The sequence below is a fragment of the Ovis aries genome, chromosome 23 (genome assembly GCF_016772045.2).
Source record: "Ovis aries strain OAR_USU_Benz2616 breed Rambouillet chromosome 23, ARS-UI_Ramb_v3.0, whole genome shotgun sequence".
Lineage (NCBI taxonomy): Eukaryota > Metazoa > Chordata > Mammalia > Artiodactyla > Bovidae > Ovis > Ovis aries.
Genome location: NC_056076.1, coordinates 60,498,446 through 60,506,441, shown reverse-complemented (window position 1 = coordinate 60,506,441; position 7,996 = coordinate 60,498,446). Strand labels below are relative to the sequence as shown.

The 7,996-nt window shown below is 47.3% G+C and overlaps 1 long non-coding RNA gene across 1 annotated transcript; it reads right to left on the bottom strand.

Moving 5' to 3' along the window:
• Positions 1 to 2,998: 2,998 nt before the first annotated feature.
• Positions 2,999 to 4,371, bottom strand: LOC121817714 (uncharacterized). The gene is made up of 2 exons (XR_006057742.1): positions 3,379 to 4,371; positions 2,999 to 3,299 (listed from the first exon to the last, which is right to left on the bottom strand). It is a non-coding gene; the product is annotated as an uncharacterized LOC121817714 (long non-coding RNA).
• Between the last annotated feature and the right edge of the window lie 3,625 nt (positions 4,372 to 7,996).

The window sequence follows — 7,996 nt, the reverse complement described above, 5'->3', positions numbered from 1 at the left end:
CATTGCAAAGCTGAAATTCTGAAGTCAAAACTCCGAAGCGAAAATCTAGAAGGTAATATTAAGCACTCAATAGAGTTTTAAGAGAATAATATAGTTTTAGTGTGGTTTTCTGTGCCCAGCATTGCAGTCAGTGATTTACTTGGACTATTTCACTGAACCCTTTTAAAATCCCTGGAAAGCCTGTGCCACCGTGCTCCACACCCTCTGTGGTTATGTCCACCTGGGCAATCCCATGAATCGCAGCTCGCCAGGCCTCCCTGTCCTCCACTATCTCCCAGAGTTTGCTCAAACTCATGTCCATTGAGTCGGTGATGCCATCCAACCAGCTCATCCTCTGTCATCCCCTTCTTCTCCTGTTTCCCAATCTTTCCCAGCATCAGGGTCTTTTCCAAGGAGTCGGCTCTTCGCATCAGGGGGCCAAAGTACAGGTGAGGGAACTGAGGTTCAGGAAGCCTGAGCGCTGGCCCGTCTTCTGCCGCCGAGCTCTTGGCCTCTGTGTTGGCTGCAGGGCTCCTCATGTCTGTGTCTCCCTGTAACCTGTAGTGAAGTGAATCTGTGACCACTGGATGTTGAAAATGATCAGCCGTAGGGGTTCCAGATCCGACGGGGCTGACGACTTGCGGTGGGGATACTGACGGGGTGGGCACACTGAGGGAAGGGCTGGTCTTTGACGCAGACCACTTAAGTTCAAATCCCCGCTCAACAACTTGCTGATAAGAGCTCTGTGTGTCAGTTTCTTCTCTGTTGCAGCAAGTTACTGAAACTTAGTGTCTCAAACAACACTAGTTCATGATATTTTAGTTCTGGAGTTCTGGCAGATTGTGGAACAAAATGGCAAAACTGGGGAAACAGAAGGCTTTACAGCTCTCCTGAGGCCGTTCTCCTCTTGAGCCTGAAAGCATTCCGAAGCTTTTCTGAAAAGTTCAGTGAAGCATTTAAGCTGAGAGAGACCCCTTTCTGGACGTCCCCCAAAGGTTGGGAACAATTGAATGCAGGAAAAATCAATGGATGCCATGAGGCCTTCAAGTACTGCCCCAGACCTGAAGCTTTAGCTCTCGGAATATTGGAAGCCTGCTAGCACAGAGTCCCTCCCTTCTGTAGCTGGAGCAGATATAGATTCTGAGTGCATGGCTACATTGAGCCAGACAGCCTGCAGCACAGCACTGACTGGATAGTTTGTTTAGACACAGACACTGACTCAGAACCGAGAGGATCTTCGCCCATGCCCCCTCCACCACCGCCATCATCGCCGTGAGCTCCCTTTTCCTGTAAGTGGCCTGTGTGGCGTGATTTACGCAGAGAAGCGTCAGCCCCCCATTCTCACCCGTCTCCCCAGCCCCTCACTATGGGCTCCTTCGGGTTAAGTCTCCCAGCCTCCAGAGCAGCCTTGCTCAACTACAAATGCCCCTGACCGAGTAACACTATTGGGCTACAGGAGACTTAAAAGAGCACTTCTTTCAATGTCATCATTTAGCTGAGGAGGAGGCTGAAGGACTCAGGATTTAGATCACGGGAGGCAGTCACGTCTAAGACCACCGGGCGCTTCTGACTGTAATTGCAAATTCAAGGGCTTCCAGTCACCCTCAGATTTCATCATCTGCTACAAAGACTGACAGAACTCACTGAACGCTATTATTCTCACTGTTACAGCTGACAATGGAGAAAGGATGCAGATAGGATACAATAGTCAAAGGAAGAGGCTCAGGGCAGAGCCCAGGAGGGTTACAGAGGCAGAGTGTCTGCTGTTCTCTTCCCGCAGAGCTGACACTGCAGTCTCCGGGTGCCGACGGGGGATGACACGCATGGCGGGTCCCTCCCCAACCAGAGACGCTCATCCGAGTCTTGGGGTTTGGATGGTTTGGGGGAGCCATTACCCAGGTATGAGTGATAGCCCACGTGGTGGGCTGTTTCTTATCTCCAGATCCTTCCAGGCGTGACCCAGAGCCCCCACCCTAAGTGACATCAATGGTCCTTCTGGGATGGCCAGTCATCACTTTAAACAAAAACACTGCTATTAGGGATTATGTCCTAGAAGCCAAGGCTGAAGTCCAGAGCTCTTTAAGCAAGGTTAAATTCTATCTTACATTATCCTGAGAAGTTAAATGACTCAATCCAAGTCATATGGCTTAGCCAAAATATTTAAATTGCTACAACTCAGTAATTCTTCATAGCCTTTAATGATCAGTGCAGAAGCAGTCTCGCATAGTGGTTAAGAGTTGGGGTTCTGGGGACTTCCCGGGTGGTCCAGTGGTTAAGAATCTGCCCGCCAGTGCAGGGGAAGAGCGTTCCACCCCTGGTCAGAATGACTCCACACGCTGCAGAGCAAGTCAGCCTGTGTACCTCCACTACTGCAGGCCACGCTCTGCAGCACGGAAGCCAGCAGAGTGAGAAGCCTGTGCCCCAGGATGAGAGAGCAGCCCCTACTCGCAGCAACTAGAGAAAGCCCTCGGGCAGCAGTGAAGACCCAGCACAGTCAAAATAACAAGTGAATAAAATAAATATATGAAAGAGTCTGGATCAGGGATTGGAGTACAGGGCCGGGGCATAGCCATGCGTTTACAACTGTGTGACCTTGGGCAAGTTCCCACCCTCTTGGTCCCTCAGTCCCTTATTTATAAAATGGGGACGGTAATAAAACCTAACATAGAATCAACACGCGCAAAAACTTAGACCAGTATGTAGCACATGTTAAATCCTCGATTGCTTTAGTTTTAAATATTATCAAGCAGCAAAAACATGCAAATAACCAGAAAGTAAAATGTATACATAATCTTATTGCCTTTCCACCTAATTGATACCTGTCTGAGAATCTGTATTTCCAAACCTTTTCTACTCCTAAACAAGAAACAAATTATATTACACATAGTCTACAATTTCATTTTTACCTAAGATTTTCATCAACCATTGTTTTTTTTTTTTAATCTGAAGTCAATGAGAATTTTGGAAATTACATAATTCTTGAATGAATGTGGAAAAGCTAAACAACACAACGACCGCATTTCTGGTCGTACAAGCATTTAATTTAACACGTGAGCAGATGAAAGCCACTTGGCCTAGAGAGGCTGAAACAGTTTCGTGATTTGTGTAAAGTCACAGTAACAAGTGTTTGTCCCCCCAACAGTCCCGCTCCGCGTCTCTGATTCTTTCATCACGCAGGAGAAGAGTATTTGTCAGGAAATGCTTTCTGTACATTGAGAAGGGGAATAGCCTTGTGGAAATGTCTGCCCACCTCCGTGGCAAATTTCCAGTTTTCCGGTTGTGCGGTTGCAAAATATTGCCTTTAGCTGTTAGGACTAGAACTGAAAAGAGGTATGTTAAAAAAAACAACAACAGAAAGAGACAATGTTCAGTTAAGGGAAAATGTGATTAAGGCCCTACCATGTGGTGGGCGCTGGGCTGGTCCACTGGAGGGAAACCAAGTCAAAGAAGGCTTCGCGCTGGTGGCCGGGTCACCCAGCCTGGCAGGACGCGCGTGCACAGGCCGGACAAACGGCCTGCTAAGGAGGTGCTCGGACCCAGGCTGTGGGGCTGCGACAGGGGAGCCTTCATTCTGACTGGGCCACGTGAAAGTGAAGACAGCTGGGTTCTGCCTTTAAAGATTTCTGGGGGCGCCCTGGCTGGGGAGGGCACCCGCTCTGTTAGGATGGGAGCATGTCGCCAGAGGCGTCTCCGAGATGGGCTATTTCAAGAAAGCTGAACCAAGGCTGGTGAGACATGCCGCCCCCCGTGGAGAGCCACCCAGCATAGGCACTTTCCTTCTCACCCATCAGAGAGACGTCAACGTGTGCCTTTTGTGAGCAGGCCGGTGGAAGCATCCTGAAACACTGTCCTCCGACAAAAATGACTCTTTCCTCGCCTTCCATTTTCGATAGAGAGCAGATTGATTAAACGATGATATCAGGCATTCACAGAAGTACTTCTTACCTTTCACAGACAGTTAGGGGCATCGGCATGAGCAACCGTGTGGGAAAGATCGGGTGGGCGACGTAACACCCAGAGAGGACAGGGGGGCCCGGGTCGCGGCTGACCTGCAGCCCTCCAGTTGTTCTCTGTACTTCATCTCGCGAGCCCCCGGCCTTCTGGCTTTCTTCTTTCCTTTTTCCATTTTTTAACGGGCGAGAGTCCAAATCTCACAGTGCATTGGCACCGTTTACATTTTAAGAGGCTTAAGTTTTAATTTTCCTTCCACTTCATTGGAACATTTTAGAAAGTCGCACTGCTTTTTACTGCATCGAATTCTGAACGTGTCCCCTCTCCCACTTTGATCCTCGCCCCTGCAGAGCCTGCGCAAGGCTGGACTTGGAGGGAATCAGTAAAGGTAACGGGAAGTACCACAGGTAGAGAATGTTCCAGTGAAAATGGGTCAAAGACTCCCGCCTTGTGACACCTCGTGACACGAAGGTGGTGGAGGGTGGGTTTGGATTATTGGATTCCAACAGCCCAGATGCTCAGAGTCTACCTGTCACGGCCTCTGCAGCTGAAGACACCGTCAACCTTCTGTCCCCTAAAGCATCATCAAAGGCCTGCCTCCCCCCTTGTCTGGGACAGCTGAATAATTACATTCAACTGCAGTCACTGCGTTCCACGACATTGATGCAATCTGTCCGTGGATTGCCATCTGAATGTCATCCTCGTTAGATTTCAGGAAGAACAGTTAATGGCTCCATTCAAATTTCCTGCCTTATTTTGGTTTCCCCCTTAAGCAACTGCTTAATTGGCTTGCTTCCCCTGAGACCAAACATTTTCCTGTGGTGGGAGCAGAGAAAATTAATAGCTTCTGGAATATGGAACAATTGGGCCAGGATGTTGGAAAGCAATCTCCCTTTTCTAAGGTTCTTCTTGGAAGAGAATCTTTGTTATCACATTAGTGGATCTGAGACTTGCCTCCTAAACATTGCCTGATGTTACCACTGTTGCGGTCCAAGCCCGCCGTTCAAAGAGGTGAAAAGCAAACGAGTGACAAAGTCACCCTTAACAAAAGTGAGATCTACGGTGCTAGGCCAGCACGCAGAAGCTCAAGCAAAAATGGCCTATTGTTCCTGAGAGAGTCCAGGAAACACACGTAGCAACACCACCTCGCTGCATCACAATAGCCATTTCCTTCTCCCTGTCATCAAATCACCTGCTCTTTTGAGTTTACAAATAGGAAGAATCTGCACAAAAAGGATTTTTACCTGTGAATTGTGATGACATTCCTCCACTTTTTAAAAAATAACATTTTTTTTCTTTCTTCTTCTTTTTTAGCCATACCCTGGAGTATGCTGGGTCTTAGTTCCCCAACCAGGGATCAAACCTGCTCGCCCTGCATCAGAAAAATGGAATTTTAACCACGGGATCACCACTGAAGTCCCAACACTCCTCCTTTAAATCTCTGTTGTGAGTGGTATGTGTGCTAAGTCACGTCAGTCATGTCCACTCTTTGCGACCCCCGTGGAGGTAGCCCACCAGGCTCCTCTGTCCGTGGGGTTCTCCAGGCAAGAACACTGGAGTGGGTTGCCGCGCCCTCCTCCAGGGGATCTTCCCGACCCAGGGTTCAAACCCGGACCTCTTCTGTCTCCTGCGTCGGCAGGCGGGCTCTTCACCACCAGCGCCCCTGGGGAGCCCTGTGAGCAGGACACCAGTTAGTCTGCAGAGTTTCTGTTTTAAATAAAACGCTGAGCTTTGCACTTTGCTGCACCTGCTGACAACTTGTTAGAATACTGTCTCCTCTCCCAGGAGAATCATTGTCTTGGTGGTTAAGGCTCAGAGCTGTTCATCCCTGCCTCTCCTTTTCTCCTTTTCAAATCAACCGTGCGCATTAATTTGTTCAAATATTCAGCGTGTATTTGCTGACTTCCTCTGTGCCATATGAGAACCTGAGAAAGTCCAGGGTGACTGATAAGAGGAAGCGGGGCCCCGCGGCCACGCGAGGACTCTAGAGTTTCCATAACTGAGCAGTTAAACCCTTGCGCGCAGTGAGATGCGGTCAGGCTGAAAAGGCTCCAGCATGTGAATCGACCTCAGGAAAAGGGGTTGCTGCAAACACGGAGTGACGGAGCAGGGAGGGGGAGGGATCCAAGTTCTGTCTTGATGGGAGAATTGACGGGACCTGCTGATGGACTGGATGGGAATCTCAAGGAGGGAAGTAGTGAAATGGCTCGTTCTTCCTCTGATTTATGCCCTGATGGCTGCCTTAATTTCACTTTAGTTGGCCTTTCTCCTCTGGCTGTGTAGCTTGCCTCACTCCAGGCAGAAATGAGCTGAGCTAGTTCTTTCCCTCGGGGACCTTGACTGGGAGAGGCAGGTCAACTCCACAGGAGCTTTCTTTGGCAGAATAATTACCTGAAGATTATTTTTTCCTTTAATTCAAGATCTTATAAAAACAATAAAATAATTTGGAAGCGGCTGGAGCCACACTCCATAACAGTGATTAGTTACGGGTTTTATATTATGCTTCATGAACTCTTAGAAATATAAAATGAGTTTGGTTATAAATAGCAATTCCTCTTCATGAAAGAATTGGCTTGAACTCTTTATTAGTATCAACAAGCAAAGGATTCTGGCTTGGAATTTGTTTCTCCTCCAGGTCTGGAGATATTTTTGTCTGTTTGGTTGGAGGCACCATATTGTCTTGCCCCAGGACATCTGGGCAGGAATATTCATTTCCTGGTTTTTTGGCCTTGTAGGAATGATTCTTTTTTCTTTGCTTGGGCAAAGAATGTCAAGTGCACTTTGAATAATGGGTGTTTGTCAACTGACCTTCACAGGAGGCTTTGTTTCTCTTCAAAATTCTTGTGAGATTTCACTGTAATTATTTTATTAGTAACTAACCACAATTAATAGCAAATATAATAGGTACTACGTAGCAAATGCCAGGAAACTGTTTATGGGGACTCAACTTCTTTCATCCAAAGTCATGAGGTTGCTTAGTAGTGGAGACCGTCTGAACCCAGACGGAGCTGGTTTCAAAGCCCTAACTCTTTTTGCGATATAGTTGATTACAGTGTTGTGTTGATTACTGCTGTATAGCAAAGTGACTCACACATATGTACACACTCTTTTTCCTATTATTTTCCGCTGGTTTATTACAGGTTATTGACTAGGTGCCTGTGCTATACCTTAGACCCTTGTTTATCCATTCTGTTTACACCAGTTTGCATCTCTTATCCCAAATCCCGCTCCTGCGCTTGCCCGCCTCCCTGCCCCCGGCAACCACCAGTCTGTGCTCTAAACCCCTTATTTTGTTTCTGTTTCATAGGCAGGTTCATTTCGTCCTATTTGAGACTCCACATATAAGTGATGTTGGTATTTGTCTTTCTAATTCACTTCACTTAGTGTGAAAGTCGCTAGTTGCATCCATGTGGCTGCAAAATGGCATTACTTGGTTCTTTTTTTTTTAATAAAACCCGAGCTCTTGGCTGTTGCCTCGGGGTGGGGGCTGAGGGAGGCTCCCGGTAACCTGAGTCCTCTGGGCTGAGGTTTTCCGCGGCGGCCAGTCTCCTCCGTGATCTGTGATCGCCATGAGCTTTGCCAAGTCGGGGGGCGTTTTAAACCACCTAAAGAGGAAGCAGTGACTTCCTCCTTGGCACCCAGTTGAATTTAATCTCTTCCAGGTCTGACATCCTGTGTATTACTACACATCCTCTTTGATTTTTTTTTCCTGTTTGTAGTCTTCCTCAGTTATATCAAAAAAGAAATCCTTTTCTTCCTCACTTTGTCTTAATCATTCCCTCTCCAAGCAGAAATGGATAATTGAGTGATCAGAACTGATAAGAGTCAAAGAAAATAATAATGATAATAAAAAGCTAGAGTCAGTGAAGCAGTTTTATAAAAAAAAACGAGTCTGTCCTAGACTTGGTTCTGCCGTATTACTGATTGTTTCCAAAAACATAATTTTGTTATGTTTTATATTTATATTTTTTAGCTGCACCTCTCAGAATGTGGGATCTTAGTTTCCCAGCCAGGAACAGACTTGAGCCTCCTGCATCGGAAGCATGGAGTCTTAACCCCCGGACCA